We start from the raw sequence: 18,959 nt of genomic DNA on the forward strand, positions 1-18,959 counted from the left end.
CCCCAGCCCAGGTAGTCCCTGGCCTGGGGGAGAATCAGGGAGCATTACCCAGTTCTCCCTTCCCATCCTGGAAAACCTGGAAGAGCTTTCTCTTGAAGGGGATATGGTCTTGGTGTCCATGGGGTGCCATGAATGTTATCAGAAAATGTTATGAAGCAAATGATAATTTGTTTGCTATGTCTTTGTTGGTCCAATAAAAGGGATCATCTCTCAACCACGAGTTTTAGAGTTGTGCATTTCATGAATGTTATCTCATATTTTTTTGTACTGATGTGACATACGTAGTCTCATTGCAAAGCCAATGGTATGCTGTATCCATCTATCTTATCACTGTATAGATTATGTCATTCCACCGTATTTTTTATGATTTGGGATGCAGAGATATGTTAGCACATATTTAAGGACAATTATTACACTCAGACACAGGCAGAAAGAGACATTATTGGGTTCAGCTCCCCAGGTATTGTCTGCCTGTAATAGGAAAATCAACTCCATTATAAAAAAATGGTATGTGAGAGAATGGCCCACCTGGCAGGGGAGCTCTAGGTGCCTCAGGGAGTCTACAGCTTTCCGGAGGATTCTGGTGACTTATAAGCAATTAGGATGATGCTTGCGGGGTGGGTGGAGGCTGACATACATCCTTTTTTTTAGTCTAGCTACAATAGAATTGTGATCTTTGGGTTTTTTTCCCAAGATGGAGAAGGGTCCAAGGCCCCAATAGCTAGAGCTGGCAGAATCAGGAGAAGGCATGATACTGGCAGGTCCCTCAGGAGAACCAGTGGATAGTCAGATGAGTGAGTAAGAAACATTACTTGTCTTGTTTTTTTTGTCTTAAAACTTATGGTCAGTTTTGCTTATGTAATTATTTTCTTCTATATAATAAATCATTTTGTTGCTTTGTTTCCTTACTGGTTTCCTGTGAAGAGTGATTTCTGGGCAAGTGATATTCTGGGGTATCCAGTTCTATGGACATGGGGATCTAAATTTGCTTTTGCAACCCAGAGACTGTATAGCTCTCAGAGATTCCCTTGGCATGGCTGAGGCTGCTGACAGCCTGGGAGCAGGAGTTTAACTGTGATGATTAATCACCAATTTCAATTTTAGCATAGTAATACTATAGCTTATATGTTTTACTCCTAGTATCTCAGTCCTGATTCATTTATGTTAATGGATCCAGTCCTGCCACTAAGTTCAGCTTATGTAGGTATATATGCTTCGAGGCTTTACTTTACTGTTAGGTCTAAAAAAACGATGTTCATATGAAGCATGTGTTAGGTCAGGACATTTGTGACAAAATATTGTCTTCATCAGAAAATGCTGATTTGTCAAAGCTGAAGTGTTTTATGGAAGTATCTCAGTTTTGACTAGTTTTCACCAAAATACAAAAAACAAAAGACTAGGAGAGAATGCTATCTGATTTCCTGTTATCCCACTTTAAAGGCTGCTGGGAATCCTGGGCTTCCAGGGGCACATTGGCTGGGTCTACACAAGATGCTTACTGCACAGTAGCCCATTACTAATACACGGTAGCTCATTACCACTGCACTGTACCATCACTGGACACAAATTGTGAAGTGCTACTGTGCAGTAGAAATGGCATAAAGTATCCCAGTCAGTATCTGCCCCAAGAGGTTCTAAGCACCTACAGCTACCAATGGCTGTAATGGACTTCAATACATTTTATACACTCTTAGGATAAGGGCCAAGTATGGTAATAAATTGTGCTGTTCCTGCATCCCCAAATACTGCCCAGTTGGAGTAGTAAAACCAGTTGCTTTTGCAGATGCACACATGTTTGGAGCTTGCCATTCAAGTGATTCTGTCAGTGTTACAACACCAATCCTTAATATTGGTATTTAGGTTAATTATTTTAATGTGTGAAGCCTTTGTTTGACCTCAGAGACTTATTTGTTAGATTTGCTTTTATCTGTACATGTAGAAAGAGACAGTTCCTGCCTATGAACTTATACTATAACCAGACAAAAAAAAATGAAGTGTGAGATGACATCTTGAAGACAGAGATCATGTCAGTGATAGAAACAGGCAAGAGGCTACAAATCTACAGGTTCCCACCCTAGTGTTCTACCTTCTGCAATATGCTGCTAATTTGAGATCATTTGTTACAATCTGTTAGCAGCTTAACTGTGGCCACAGTACCCTGGTTTGGGGATTGGATGTGTGCCACCTTCTACATCAGCTAATGCCCTAACACTGTCATTTCTGCCAATTAAACAATATCAGTTTATCTTTCAAAAGGATCCAATAGATCATCTATACAGAAACTCTTGTTTAGTTCACTGCTGAATGGCTATCTGTGGAAGGAGTAAGATACCTTTTGCAGCAGTGCATTGCTATCTTCCATTTTATAGAAAGATTATCTGGTCTTCAAAAATATACTCACAACTTACAGTGGCCAAATTATTTGGCATGCATTATAAAAGGGAAATACAGGAAAAAGAATTTGTCTATCATCTTTTTGCATGTTTTACCCAGTGGTGAATCACAGTACTCACAAAAGGATGATCCAACCCTTCCTATTTCTTACCTCATCTGTCTGTTTTTTATTTTGTTGGTAATTTCCCCCCTTTATTTAATATTATTTATATCATAAAAGCATTGAGGGTCCCAGTGGTAGTTGGGATTGTATTAATACACAGCAGGTGTACCTACATGGGTGTATTTTACTGTGCAGGAGACTAATCTACTGGACAGTAAAACACCAGTGTCTACATGTATACACCATTTACTGTGCAGTAGATTCATCTACTGTTCACTTAGCTGCTTCCTGTAAATACAAGTAGTAAACTGTGCAGTAGATTCTGTGCAGTAGTGCATGTGTAAATGCTCACTGGGAGCAAATTTCCTCCTGGCCAGCCCCAACACTAGTGGGTCACATGAGATGGGGAATTCCCAGGGTTCTAGCACTACTAAGCTCTTGGCACCCATGAGAAGCTGGGAGCTGATCAGTGCATAGCCTTATGAGCTCCCTGTTTCCCCATGTACCTGGGGACTGGCCAAAAGCTGTTCTGCTTCTGGGGGAGCTCACGAGCAGCTCCAGGCTACATGGGGATTTCCATGATGAACAACCTGGGGCTGGCTAGGAAATGTTCCCCTTCTGGTGCAGCTCCCAGCCAGCTCTGGGTTATGTGAGGATTACCCAGAAGGAGGACAGTTCCGAACCAGCCCCTGCCTGCTCTGGGAAATCCCCACACAGCCCAGACCTGGCTTGGAGCTGCCCTAAAAGGGGCAGTTCCTGGTCAGCCCTGGGCTGCTTGGGGAAATCTCTTCACAGCCAGAAGCTATCTGGGAGCTGTCCCAGAAGGGGGACAGTTCCTGACCATCTCCAGGTTGCCCAAATAATCCTCACTCACCTAGGCTGGAGCTGCCTTAGAGAGGGGAAAAGTTCCCAGCCTGCTCAAGGAAATCTCCACACAGCCTGGAGCCAGCTGAGAACTGTCCCAGAAGGAACAGTTCCCAGCCAACCCACAGCTCAGAGCAGTCTGGGAGCTGACCTAAAAGTGGGGCATTTTTCAGCCAGTCCCAGCTGCATAGGAAAACGCCACAGGGCATAGAGCTTGTCCCCATGTGCACAGGGCTGGGAAAGCTCTGCAGCAGCTGCTGTCTCCCAATCCCATGCACATAAGGACTCCTCCCAATGCATATGCAGCAAGGGGGCAGCTTCTGCTTCCATGCTCCCTGCCAGCCCTCAGGCTAGCACCCCAGGGGAAATCTGAATCTCCCCTTGGCTGCTGCAGTGGGCCAGAGTAGAGTAAAAGCAGGCTTCTACTGTGCTGTTCCCACTGGGAGCAGATTTGCTTCCAACAGGCAGCATGTGTAGACATGTTCCCAGGGATGGCTTACTCTGCAGTATTTTACTGCTTGGTAAGCCTTTATAGCATTAATAGCATGTGTAGATGTGCCTAGTAAGAGAGATTCAGTGCCCAAAGACATTATAATCTGAATAGATAAACTAGACAAATAAACTGTTGTTTCTAGGCTTATTCGGTCTTTATATTACTTACAGAAGATGACTGGGGACAAATTGAAAAACAGAACACAAATCATACCTACATCAGCTGTGCAGTTATAGAACATATCATTTAGAGATACTCCCTTGTTTAGAAGGCTCCAGAGTTAGGAATCAGAATATGGTCCCTCCTATTTGGTTAGAGGGACAAGGATCTGGAGAGGTTGCCTACCATTTCACTATAAACTTCATTGTGTAGTTCTTCTCATTCACACATGCCTTTGTTTATTGAACCCAATAATTACTAATGGTAGCAGAAGGGCAAATTAGAATAAAAAAGAACCTTGCTGACTAGCCTTGGGAAGAGTATAAGAATGGGTATTAGCTGAGCCACAATGATGTATTACAGTACTGAAGCAGTCAGCAACAATTTTTCCTCATTTTTCCACATTTTATAAGCAAGTAATGGAACAATTTACATCATTTTCTAATGGTCCTGTCTATTTCTGGGTTTTGAATCTATAATTTCTAATGCAAAAATGTACTATGTACATTTAGAGATATACTCATTCACATATGCCTTTGTTTATTGAACCTGTTGATTACTACATAGCATCAGGAGTGGTAAATGAAAAAGGACCTTGAAAGAATTTAAGTTCCAAACTAAAGAATAAGTTGGATTCTGAGAGTAAATGGAGAAATATATCCAAAAGCCTTTGTAAATGTCTTTCTGCAGAGTTATAGTCTAAGGGTGAGTACAAGCATTACTTTTAGGTCTTCCTAACCAAGGTTAGAGCAATCTAAATGCCCTAGTATGCAACTGTTCACAGGGTAGGTCACCCTAAAAATGGTGCACCCGATCTAAAGTTAGTTCTCATCAGATGTGAACTAACTTTAAATCAGCATGGGGTTAACCTGGTCTAGGGAATGCTTGCATGCATTCACAGCACTGCCCTAGGGCTGGAAAACCCAAGCCACTATCCACAGCCCTGGTCTGTTCTGTTTTTAGCCACCCTCCTGCTTGTAATTTGACCAGGCTATTTTTACCTGCCCACTGGCCTAGTTTCTGTCAAAACTAGACAACCATCCCCTGAACTCATGAGTCCTTCTTCCCCCTGTGGACCTTATAGTCCCCCACTGGACCTGACAGCCTGTTCTCTCCAATTTGCTTGCTTCCCGCTGCCTATGCCTCCTTCCAGCAAATGGGAAACACTTGCATGCACAGATGCATGGCTTAAACTAAGCTACCTAAGCCTGAGCTGAGTCCTGTGAACACTTGTTTGCACGGTAAATAAATAAGTTAGTCATTGGAGCCTTGAGGCCTTCATCCTCCCTTCTGATATCAGACAGTATAGCACAGAATTAGAGAGTGTTCTGACAAAGGTTTAAGTGGTACTTAGAAGCTACAGGGGCAGAAGAGAAAGATGACAAAGGCAAATCACGTACCTTCTAGCATATTGTAGGGAATGAAGTCCTGGCTGCTTTGAACACCTTTAACTCTGAAGAAGGCCAAAGTGTTAAGTTAAGTGTAACACTGTCTAAATTTGAGAATTAATGCATGCAAAAAAGAATGACACGCTTGGAAAACATAGAGGGCATGTCCAGACGAACACAATCGTATGGTATGTGGTGCCGTAAAAAACATTTGCGGTGCCACATATCACAGTTAGGTGTTCTGTGCACTGCAAGGGCATGCGGCCTGTGTGTGTTGCTCCATTGTTTTTTCCGTGGATTTTTTTGACACAGGATCACCCAATAGGCTCCCAGCACAGTGCTGGCCCCAGCCTCCTCTATGCCTCGGGGTAACTTGCTGTGTGCCAAAGCACACGTGGCATAGGCGTTCCTCAAGGACAAGTAGCTGCAGCACAAGGTGCACCACTGCTTGTTGTCCCCCTGCGAACCAAACATCCCTGCACCTCTGGATGCACCCAGAATGTTTTATGTGCAAACAAACAACAGAAAAAAGTATAGATAAATATGTTGCTGAACTAAAGGGACTGAGTAAAAACTGTACCTTGGGGAACTTGAAAAAAAATCTCTGATTAGAGATAGGATTATTTGTGGCATTACAGATCCTGCATTACAAGAAAGGCTATTATGTAAGAGAGACTTGTCCCTAGAAAAACTATCCAAATGTGTAAGACACGAGAAACAGTGAAAGCCTAGGATGCAGAACTGAATGCCCATGCAGTAACCATGGCAGAATATAGTCAGGGTGGCCTCATAGGATAGAATTTTCCATTGGCCTCCTCAAGGGGTGGGATTTTCCACTGGGAGGCTGCTAAGTGAGAGAGAGCAAAAATTCAGTTATACAGCAAATGTGCTGTTTTAACTATACAAGAGGAACTATTTTCCCAAGTGTTGCTGATCCTAAACACAAAAACCTCAAGTACATGCAATTTAGGATAAAGTGGAGAAGTATAGATAGATAGATAGATAGATAGATATAGTAGACTCAAGCAAAATCAATAAGGGGAACTGGATTTTTTCATTGCAAATGAAAGGATCAAAGCTCTTATTTAAATTGAACACTAGAGCTTAAGTTAATATTTTATCAGAGCCTGAATATTAGGAAATTGAGCCTGAAAGTGAATCCAACACACATCAAAATAAGTGGTTATTCAAGAACAAATCTACCAGTGAAAGGGAGATGCATTGCTAGCATCCAATAGATAAATAGAGTATACAACCTCAAATTTATTGCGGTACCAGGAAGACAGCACCAATTTTGGGGCTACCATCTTGTGAGAAACTAAACCTAGTTAAGTGTGTGCTTTGTAGTGCAAGAAGACATTACTTGCATGACTCCTGATAATCCTCTTGGCTATAATGGCCCAAATCTGAACTATTTTCTTAGGAAGAACCCAATTGTTCTAGAATACAGGAAGCAACCATGTCCCTATAAGAAGAAATGTATCTAAAGGCAGAAATGCATAAATTGTTATGCAGAAAGAGAAAATCGGCCTTAGCTAATAGACTTTGTGCTATGTGTGAAAGCACAGCTACCTAAAGTGCAAGTCAGTCAGATCCCAGTATAAGATCTCATGTCTATCAAGACTTGAAGGAAAAAATGTTCCACCAAAACGAAATCAGAAACTAGACCTGAAACTTTGCCAATCTGAAAAGTAAGTGAAACCTCCTGAAAGACTTTTGGAGACTTATTAAGAGATCTTAACAAGGAAAATAGAAGAAGGACTAGGAAAGTGTATGGCAAATCATAGAATCATAGGGCACTAAAGACATGGAAAGAAAATAAAAACACTCTCTACTGGAAGAAGCAGCATGCTACTTAGACATGGAAGCAGCGTCTGTATAGATATGGTGCTTCAGTGGGGTTTTTAACAGGAGCTAAACCTGGGGTTTCATTAGTTATTGGATACAAACACCAAAAAAAGCCTTGCTGAAGTACTTGATCTATATTCGGTTGCAACTAACATGCTGCCTCTTCTGGGCATGCACTGGGCTCAGCGCAGGAGCACGTCAAGTTTATAGTAAAGCACCATTTTTTTCCTCCACATCTGCAAGCAGCCAGGAGGACTCATTCCAGAATGAAGTGGTAAGAACTTCTCATCTGTAGATGGCTGTTAATTGATTTTTGTGGTAACTGATTTTGGTAGTGTTAAAAAGGAAGATGCAATGATAGAATTTATAATTTAGAGATACTGCCATACTTAGAGGTACCTCACTTAGGCTAGTTAGTTAGAGACCAAGGGTCTGCAGAGATTTCGTACTGTTCCACAATAAACTTCACTATGCAGTTCTTCTCATTCACATATGCCTTTGAAACCAGTGATCATTAAGCTGTAACATGGGGGGAAATTAAAATAAAAAAGAACCTTGCTGAATAGCCTTGGGAAAAGCATAAGAATGGTATTAGCTAACCCAAAATGATGTATTGGAGTATCGAAGCAGTCAGCAACAATTTTTCCTCATTTTTCCACATTTTGTAAGGAATTAAGCTATATATTGCACAAGGAATGGAACAACAATTTCCATCATTTTCTAATGACCCTGTCTATTTCTGGTATTGAATCTATAATTTCTAATGTAAAAATATACGATGGTTAATTCATTTAGAGATATTAAAACTTTTGAATAAGGGTTACTGTTCCTTAATTTTGAATAAGGTCTATTGTTACTAAACTTTAATGACAGTTTTATTAAATTGTTACCAGTAAACTATCCTCATTATGTATATATGTAAGGATTTTTGCATTGCCTCAGGCATAAACTTAGCTATTTAGTGCATGGGTTGTTAATACCATGAATTCCTTTCTATTTTCTTAAGCCAACTCAAGCAGAGAGCTGAGACTGCTGTGAAAAAGAAGTCTTTAGGTTAGGTTCCCTTGCAGCTGAGCAGCTGTGAAGCAAAGAATCATAAGTAATCTAGTGATGCCATTTGCACCACTATAGCTAAAGCCTTGCAAATTACCTTTTCAAACTTGATTTTGAGAAGGTTTCTTTTCCAATTCAATTATAAACAAGTTTTGTTCCTGTGTAAAACACAGAACTCATTAAAGTAGATCTCAGTCCAAGAGTCTAACAAATGTATGTATTTTAGTACATTTAATTTCTGAAGTATTATATTAACGTTTATCTTTGCATGTAGATTCAGTCATTAGACTTTGGTCATGGTTTTTCTGCTCCTCTTTTACTTTGTTCTCTTCTTCTTCATGTTCAAAGCACAACTACTTGAGTTCTTCCTAAGGGGCTGAGCCTAAAGTAGCATTGCTGGCCTTTACTTAGGAACTGTGTGTATGTTATAATATAACAAAAAGACAGTCATTGGAAGGCAGTTAAGAAGGAGACTACGGTTTCAAAGTGTTTCCTGCATGGTCTGAAGTGTGTTTGATTGCAATATTCATATTGTAGAATGAATTCTCTCCTACTCAGTTACAATAGTTTCACATCCAAATGGTCCTTCATGTCTGGGAAGGTCAGTGAATATTTGCCTGCTAGGCACATGGTCAGAATCAAGTATGCAGTATAAATGCAGGGAATTGCTTTAAAAACAGAAACAACTTTCATAAGGTCCTCTCACTATAGTCATATATAACAGTGCTTGGATACATTTGAGTTCTTTGGAGGAAAGCAGTATATTTCTAATACTTTATATTCTACCTATAAATCTTCTGGGATACTGACTCAACGCATAAGCCAGAGGGCCAGCTGAACTTAGCCTGTGAGGCCACTGTAGTCAAGAAAAAACAGTTTCTGTAGCTAATGATACACAAGAGAGTGATATGATTAGAAACATGTCCAGCTTCCAGGTACTCATAAGCAGCTAGTTTGACTTCAGGTGATTTGGTGTTAGTTCAGAGTGAGGCTGTCTTTCATAAATCCTTAGTCATAGCAAAATATCTTACACCATTTATTTATTTTTTCTGGCAGAGAAGCCATATTATGATTTTTTTTAAAAATCCAGTTATGAAACAGACTTTCTTTTTAATGAAACCAGCATCTTTTTTATAAACTTGCTTCTCCTCTTCATGGCTTCCAGAATTTTTGCCGTGTCACATTTTACTTTTTCCCCTATCAGTCAGGCAACTGCACAACTGCAACCCCTTTGAAATAATTTAGGTACTCTCCTAAGCCACCACAGCTGCCTCTTTTTTAGCCAGACTGATTTTCTACTGTGATATGCCAACGTGATAGAATCCTCAAGACCTCAATGCACAGAACATCACTAGTTGAATTGGCCAGATCACTACATCTCTATTTTATGCTGAACTACATCAGCTGAGGGTATCCGAGTGACACTGAAAAATCACAGTTAGCAAAGCAGTGTTATGGAGAGCAAACACATTAGTAGAATGAATGGTCTCCATCTGGGCTGTCTAGGTAATTGTGGTCAGGAAGAGAAGTTAGACTTATTGTGTGGCAAGAGAGCAGAAAGAGCTTTACAGCTGTAATCAAACAGATGGGCAGGGAACATAGAGTCTATAAAAATGGGAGATCCTGTTTAAACATAGTCCCGGATGTATGTGATATCAGACTCCAGCACTGTAGGTTAAAGGGCTATAACCAATATCTGTACCAGATCTCATTGTGACTCACATTAGGTCGCAGTCCACCAGCCCATGGGGCTTTGTGGCACCCTGCTCACCCCACCTCACAGTGTGGCACTCTCTATCCTCAGCCAGAACTCATGTGGTCTACCCAACCACTGGGCTGGCTCCACCCCCAGGCTGTCACTGACAAGAGTCAGCAAAGCCTCTGTCCTCAGGCCCACCTGCATCTTCCCTTTGGTTAGCATAGATCCATCCACACAAAAAAACATACCTATTATTAAATTCCTCTTCTTGCATGTTGTAATGGGTGCAGTTGAGCAAGTGTTGAATGTGTGTCAGCTGCTATTTTGCCTCTGCTCATCATTAACCTATCTGAAGAACTGATTCATCTGCACTGATTTCTGGTATTGGGAAAGTTCTCTAATGGAGGTAAAAAAATATACATGAACATACTGAAAATGCACATTAGCACACTTAAGCATGCTATTATGTAGCATCACTACTTTCTGACTTGGCTGAGGAAACCAAATGCTTGTGCTCAATACAGGATGTAGGACCAGAAACCCATCCCAGAAACTTTGGATACAATCAGTTGCTCATAAAGAAGCGAAGAGTGTTTCTCTCATGTCTTCAAGTCAAATTCTAATAATTATGGTCCCTTGAGTAATGGTTTGAAACCATGTGTATGTGATAGAAAGCTGGTTTAGACAGCCTGTTACAGAGGCCTGGTGCTGGGTGTCCCATAGATACATACATAGGGCAGCTACCTTTTTTTTCAGTCTCCCACATTGTTTTATCAGTTACCATTTTACAGTTGTCACTTTTCCTTACTAGATGAATAATAATATGGAATCGTCTGGCTAGCCTAATGTACTATTCCTTTCTTACAGCCACTCAGCAATCACACAAAAACCCTCTGGGGGACAGTGTCTATGATGTTTTCCTTAGGAAACACCTCACATTCCTCAATGAGAGAAGACGAAACTCTTCCCCATTTTCCCAATCTGCTGCCTGCAAAAGAAACAATGATTTGATTTTCCCCTTTGAACCCAGTAGATTCCTTAAAATCTGTACAGAATTTTGGAAGCCAAGAGACAAACAGCACCCCTCGCCCAGACACTGCTCAGCCTTAGTAAGTGGAGGCAGTCAGGTTGTCCCATTTGCTGGCTCATGCTCCAGAAAGGATGACTTAGGATCACCTGGTATTTGGTACTGTGTCAATGTTCCATTAGTTATTTTTAATTGCCTAATTAATTGGTCCCTAACATTACAAGCCAAAAGGAGGAATTGCATGTCTGCAGGTTGGGCAGCAGAGCCATTGCCTGCAGTGCCAGGACAATACACTGCTTACCAAAACATTGTTGGAGGTTTTCAAAGGCATTGTTTGTTTGCACTCAGTGTAATGCCACTTGTATTGTGCATTTTCTGAACTAGTCTACAGTGAACTTTGGGGGGGGAGGGGTTAAAGTTTATCACACAGCCCTTCAGTCACATGCAAGTTATTGAAATGTAGTAATACTTAAATCTGAAATTGGGATAAATTGCCCTTGATTTCAAGTGGAGCACAATTGGGTCTTGTCCTGTACTGTTTAGTCTGTAAGGTACATCTCTATCCTACCCTTGTTTTTTTCTCCTAGCAGTGAATTGGAGAAACTGCTTGATCTTGGAAAATCCCATACCCAGCTGGGTAATCATTAAGAGCAGTTACAAATATTTTAAAATTCTACAGTCTGGAGGAAGGGAAAGAGAGAAGACAACACATTTTGGGAATTAAGCTAGCTAAAGCTTATTGGGTAAATCTTTCGAGTTTTATACACCTGTAGAGATAATAAGAATAAGAGCCATTTATGTATGTGGGTGTAAATTAGGAAGAAAAATTAAAAGTAAAAAAATGAAATCAAATAAAAATTAACAATTTGGGGTTGAAATTCATAATGCCACTAATATAATCCACTACACTAAAGTCATCCAAGTTGTAAAGTAAGGGGGGCTGACTTGAGCCTTAATTATTTTCCACCCCCCTTTTTTCATATTTTTTTCAGAGGGGAGGCTTCTGCCATGTCCTCAATTCTCATTCAATGCAGATTGACTCCCCCAGACTTTCTCACTCATCATATACCTAGTAGATGATCAAAAAGGTAGCTCATTATGCAGGGGTATGTGGCTGGGGGACACTGAACCTCCAAGCCAGAATGAGCAGACACACACCACTGGAACTTAAGGGACCACATGGACTGTAGACCTTTAATTTTACAGCCTCAGTAGGGTGTATAGCATTGCCAGAATCATGGGACATCAGCTGAAAGCCCTTAGATAATTCAAGATTCTGGAGGTGACTGAGTAGCAAAGATCAGGTGAAATGGAAGCAGGGACCACAAGCCTCTGAAGTGAGAGCGAGAAACATGGGCTGGAATTGCACCTCCTATGTCTGCTGCTACTTCCATCCATCCATCCAGGCTTCCTGGCAGCCCCTTACAGCCAGACCGTCAGTCGCCCATAGACACTGAGACTTCATGGGCACTGCTGCAGATCATGTACAACCCCACTCATTCACCACCAGTAGCCAAACCCAGGGACCCAAGTAGCAGTTCAGGTAAATAAAGGTTCTCATTGACATGTGGGGCAAGGAGGACATCCAGCACCAGCTGCAGATAGGACATCAAGTCAGAGATGTCTTCAACATATTACCCACCAGGTGCAGATGGTGGGGTGGGGAGAACAGAAACTGGTTGCAATGTTTCACCAGGACCGTGTTGATGAAGAGGCATTATTACCATCTGCTTGATGCTACAAAGTGGCTGGAGACAGAGCATGCCCATTCTACAAGGACCCGTGTCACTTCCTTACCAAGAACAGGGCAGATGCATCCCTATACAACCACAGAACTGGGGTTTTCTAGAGAAATCACCCACAGGGAACCTGCCAGAAGAGGATAAGATGCAGAGAGGTCCTGTGACACTTTTCCTGACATAGGGGGCACAGCTGTTCAAGACCAAGTCCTCTTATACATCTCTGTATCCCTTCCAGAGGCTCACAGTGCATACCAGCTCCTCTAGTACCAGTGCAGCAGCTACTGCACTGGCATGACCCACAAGACCCATGTGTGCATACAGCTCCCCCACCATACACACACAACCCACACATTTGACACAGACACACTCTTGATGGGTGCAGGGCATGCTGGGTGGGCATGCGCAGGATGGCCAATTGGTAGTTTGTGGCTATGGTGGCACATGTTATGATGAGATAATGCTACATTAGGTCCATGTTGGTGGCCAGACAATGTCCTTGCCAGACAATTTGGGGTGGCTCAGCCATTTGGCTCCACTCAGGAGTCTTCAGCACCCTGGGGAGCCTGCGGGGTATGCTGGGAAGTGTGAAGGAGCACCCCACCCAGCTGCTGGGCTCAGGCCATGCACGCAGTCTCTGACACCCCCCCCCCCAAGGCTAACATGTGTTTTGCTTGTTCCTGACCTAACCTTAGGCACTTATAGTAAAGCTTGAAAGTTAGTGCTTCCACCTCAGCCTTCTTGAATGCTTGTACTTGATCTCTAAATCCTGAAGAACATTTTTTGGATTTGGTATCTGGCCATCAATGTTTCCCCAAATAGCATTCCTGTTATGGTTTACTGATAACTGAGTAAGTAATGTTCTTAAAATTCTCTCCCCCACTACCACCTCTTTTTTATCATCTTGGTAGAAATAAATGAAAAAAGCGTTAGCTTTTTACTCAGAGTTCGGTGCAGATAAATTTCACTGATTTACTTTGACCAATTGATTGCCATAGTCTTTAACTGTGATGTTAATAATCTAATAAAAAATAATATATCATTTTATTCCCTTTTCTGAGGAAAGTTTAGTTGTACTACATATATGAGGTAACACAAGTCCAGCTATAATGTATTCCTGGACACAAGCTTGGAGCGTTATAGTTGCATAAGGAGTTATAATGATCCAGCAAATGTTTGATAGGTAATGATATCATGTGATAGCTCTTATTGGGACAACTATATGTTTTCGAGGGCTGTTGGAGAAACTTTTCAATCACCAAGTTTCATTTCCTGGATGCAGAAATTCACACTTATCCTGGTATAATGTACATCAGTTTTGATCACTAGTATCAATTATTCCTGTACTCCGAGTGGATAAAAGACCAGCTATCATAAAATAGCTGATTGAAGTAGACAGTTATGGAGCCTTGTCATCAGATAGCTTTGAACTATTTTATAGCCTCATTGCCTATAGGAAACAGGCCAGGGTAGAAGAAGACATCATATTGTAATATAAATGGATGTGTTTTTACAAGAAAGCAACTTGCTACTTCTTCTGATTTAGGAGTTCACTTCATGTGCTTATTCCTCATTTACTTCAGTGTAGAGACTCACTTCTGCTGTATAAACTTGCTGTGTGCCAAGGTTTGAGACTGTTTCTGCTGTCCACTTTGTGTCAAATTGTCTAAAATTGTTTAAGGTTATACAGTGCAAATCAAGGTCTCCTGAGAAAACCTTTGCTATGTCATAACAGGTACATTATCCTTACAAACATTAAAGGTCTTCTTGATAGATTAATTCAAATCAGACAGTAAGCCAGCTCTCTAAGGTAGTTCTGACACATTTTCCCTTACAACAAAAGAAAGCAGTAATCATTTGCTTAAATGCAAGGTTGTTCTGTAACTGAATGTTAAGGTATTTAGGAATTAAAAACACAAAACCTACACCATTTCAACTGTTGATATCTTTGCAACAGAAGCAAGAAATAAAAAAAAATCTTAGCTAAATAGTGTCTCAGTGCTGGGTTTCTTTTTTCATATCATTTAAAAAAATATATTATTCTTATATGTTTGTTAATGTAAATGAATGTTTGTTTTAATAAATATGGATTTGAATAAATAACTTGAACGATAAAATATATAGATAATATGTAGATCAGTGGTTCCCAATATGTGGTATGCCTACCACCAATGGTACATAGGGTCCTCCATCCAGGCAGGTTTTTAAAAATCCAAGCAACTGTCTGGGTTTTTGCTTCACTGCTGCTTTTGCTTCGGGATGGGGGCAATGGAGGAAGCTGACTGGGTGTCAGAAGATCACATGCTCTGCACTTAGGCCCTGGCGGCTGCTGGCAGGTGAGTGTGTGTGTCTGTCTGTGAGTGAGTTGTGTGGACAGCAGGGCTGTGAGGGAACAGGGTGTGGGACATCAGTAGGACTAGGGGGCAGGGGTCTGTGGATCAGAAGAGTGGGACATCAGTAGGGCTGGGAGGGAGCAGGGGGCTATGGGTTAGTAGTGGAAAAATTTGCTGGTGTTACTTAAGTGGTCAGTTTGGGAACGGCTGATGTACATAATGTGCAAAGACCTCAAGTCAATGTACAAATTAAACAACATACAATCAAAGTAATCTTTTGGTTTTTTTTCTTGAGGGGGATGGGGAGGGATCTGAGACTCCTGAAGAGGGATTAATTTTACAGAGAGTGATGAGTTATCCACCTTTGGAAATGAGGCAATTCTAAGGGTTTCAAATTGGGCACCAAAATTGCTAGTTGCTTTTTTGAAAGTATTAAATGAATATGTATAAATATTCTTAGTATTTTCCAGTACCAACTACTAGAAATAGTATTTCAGTATTCAGCAATCACACAGCCAAAAGAAACCCTGGGGTTTTCTTGAAAATCCCAATATTCCCCCCATCCTCACCCCTCCCACTTTTCTGGGTTTTTTTCATCTTGATAGAAAGATTAACTGCCATCAGATTCTATATGATCTTCCCAGGTTTAACATTTGTACTTAAATGTACATATGAATGCAATAATCATACACTTTTCCCTTGCTTCCCTAGTTGCTCATCTTCCACCTGCCTCCTACATTGGTTTGCTGTTTAAATTCCCATATTTTCTCATCAGTTCCTCACGTTCTCCCCATTCTGCTATGCCAAGTTCCAGTGCCTATCCCCTTGGAGAGGGTAATGAGTATATGTAGCATAGTTATAGATTACTGGCAATATGTAGTCGCGCATATAGAGAAAAGATACCAGTTGATGTGCAGATGCATAATTTCTTTGTAATACACTCTTTTTTTGCCTATTTACATTTGTACCAAGTAGATGAGTGAAGGACTGATTTTTTGCTCATATTTTTACCTCATTGGTAGGCACCTACTCAATTCATGGTAGGAGCAGAATGTGCAGTGGCTCCTGACCAGTGGGGAGGCAAAAACAAAAAACAAACAGTTTTAACTAGGGCTGGGTGAAATTTCACCAGGCGTTTCATTTTGAAGCTGTGTCAATGCATTTTGAGCTCGAAACAGCGAAATTGAAATGAAACAAAAAGGCTTTGAAACAGCTTTGAAATGAAATGAAGGCACTCAAAATGTTTCAAAACTTTTGAAATGTTTCAAGTTTCGAAGCTGGGCTTACTTGGTTTCAGCGCTGGTCCCAGGCTGCAGTGGCAGTCTCCTCATCTGGTGCACAGATCTGGGGGTCCGCACCCTAGAGAGGGCTGCAGGGCTCTACTGGACTCCTAGGAGGTGCAGGCCCCCCGGATCTGCATGCTAGATGAGAGGATGATGGACTTTGCTTGCGGATCCAGGATTGCTCCCTTGAGGAGCAACCACTTGTCCTGAACTCCCCTCCCCTTTGGGATGTGTCACTTTAGGGCCTTACTGACATGTAAGCTGGGGTTTTTGGGGACATTGTGCATTATGGTGCTAGTGACAATGTCCTAAAAAGAAACATTTTAAAGATATTGCACAAATTATGCATCTGGGAAAAGTTTATGGGCTGATGAGAGGTAAAGCATTGCTCAACCTAGTTTTGGCAATGGGAGACAACCTAATCAGTGACCTAATGTTCAAAGGGAAACTGAGTGACAATGACCACGAGCTGATCACCTTCACCATCCGCTGTAAAGCCGGCAAGTCAGTCAGCAATACAGAAGTTCTTAACTTCAGGAAAGCTGACTTTAACAAGCTTAGGAGGCTTGTCAGTGAGGCCCTAAAGGGCCACAACCCAAAGGGGAAGGGAGTTCAGGACGAGTGGTTGCTCCTCAAGGGAGCAATCCTGGATGCGCATGCAAAGTCCATCACATCTCAGAGGAAAGGCAGCAAAAGGGCACAGCAGCCCCCTTGGCTCTCCAGGGAACTAGTGGATCTTCTGCATCTTAACCAGGAAAGTTAATTATGGCACCATTTTTGCCACTTGCTGCTGATTGGCTGAGGAACCGTGGCAGCCATGGTGTTTGTTGCTAACTGAATGGGAGGCAAAAACAGCACCATATTTAAAACTGATTTTTGCCTCCCTGCTGATAAGGTGTGAGTAGTGAGGTGGCTCCTTTTATTTTGCTGGTTCCCCTGTGCACCCTCCCCACTGCTGTAGTGGCAAGTCGGAACTATGCAGGCAAGAAACTGTATTAACCCTTAACATGTGACTACTCATAGAATATTCTAATTGCAACAAAGTTTGACAACCTACAGGCTTAGTATACTAAGTGTAATATGTAACTTCACTCTAGGACTATTGTAGCAGTAACTGGCTAAAACAAACAAGCAAGCAAGCAAACAAATAAACTAAGCCCCACAAAGACCAACAGAAAGTGAATATATTTTTCTTTAAACAATATTTACATTTGGAGGTTCAGTGAGACTCTTTGGAGGTTGTTCTTCAGGACCGTTGAAATTGACTCTTGAACTGGATAATTCTCCTAAACTTCTAAATTCTCCTAAACTCTAATCTGACCAAATTTAACCCCATTTAGCTTCCAAGAACTGAGAAATAGACATGATTATGATATTTTCTAAGTAACAATAACAACTAAAGTTCTCAGGGAGGAAGAGAGGTTGCATTAAATGACTTTTTACTTTGAAGTAAATGTTTCAACATGTAAGTTCCATTATAGGTAAATATGTGAGAAAAAAAAAGGTTTACAGAAGAAAAAGCAGAAAATATCTCTATAAAAGGTTGCAGATGATCCTACACAAATTTTGAGTAGGGACACAATCAGTTCATAATGAAATATATTGAGCTTTTGACCTTTTGCATTCATTTGGGATGATAATTTTTTTTCTATACATCAAAAATTCTCACAGGAAAGGAAAACTGTTTCCTGCCATTTCTACTGATGAGATCAGATTAAGATGGCCTCAGGCTGTAAATAAAAATGTCTTGCCTGCTGTCTGCAGCATTGGCATATAAAGAACAGCATGGAGTATAGTACTTTATGAAGCAGGATGAAGAAACTTTGGTCTGTTGAAAAAACACCTATTATTGTATATTTTTATTAAATATGTTTACAATTAAAATGTGATTATGAACCACACTTAGGAATACTAACACTTACTATTTAAATGTTCTTGTTAAGACAAAGTAATTACAAGTTTTTTTCTGTACCACTGCAGGATTATCTCTCTTTCTCTTTTTTTTATACTGCTGTTGTCAAAGTGCCATTATCATCTCTTTCAATCTAATTACTTGTTCAAGGTAATATAAAATTGCACTCCTCACACATTAATACATTATGAATTATTCGTTCTTTATATACAAAGCACTCTATTAGCACAGTGTGAACTTCAGAAGAAGAAATAATATATGTTCGGGAGAGAGACTGAAGAATGCTCTGTACAGTGAACACATTGCTTTGTTAGATTTCTCTGTGAAAATATACAGAGTTTTCTTCTTTTTAAGAAGAAACCTCTCTATTAGTCCTTTAACAAATCACGTGTCAGTCTTCAAACAGCATCTGGGGACATAGCTAAAGATATTATGTTATGATGTATAATACATTATTTAATTTTCAGAAAGAGATTATCCATCACAAATGACCTAGAGGTAAGGTTGCAGGGTGTGTTCTGTAGTTTGGGGTAATTTGGGATTGTGGTAACAGAAATGTGTGCCTGTAAGTAAATAATGTAATTTAATGTTGTATTCTCTTGCTTTAATAGGTTTTTTTAAAAATTTATATATATATATATATATAGATATAGATATAGATATA

This window comes from Crocodylus porosus, unplaced genomic scaffold (genome assembly GCF_001723895.1).
Source record: "Crocodylus porosus isolate Cpor-Errol unplaced genomic scaffold, CroPor_comp1, whole genome shotgun sequence".
Lineage (NCBI taxonomy): Eukaryota > Metazoa > Chordata > Crocodylia > Crocodylidae > Crocodylus > Crocodylus porosus.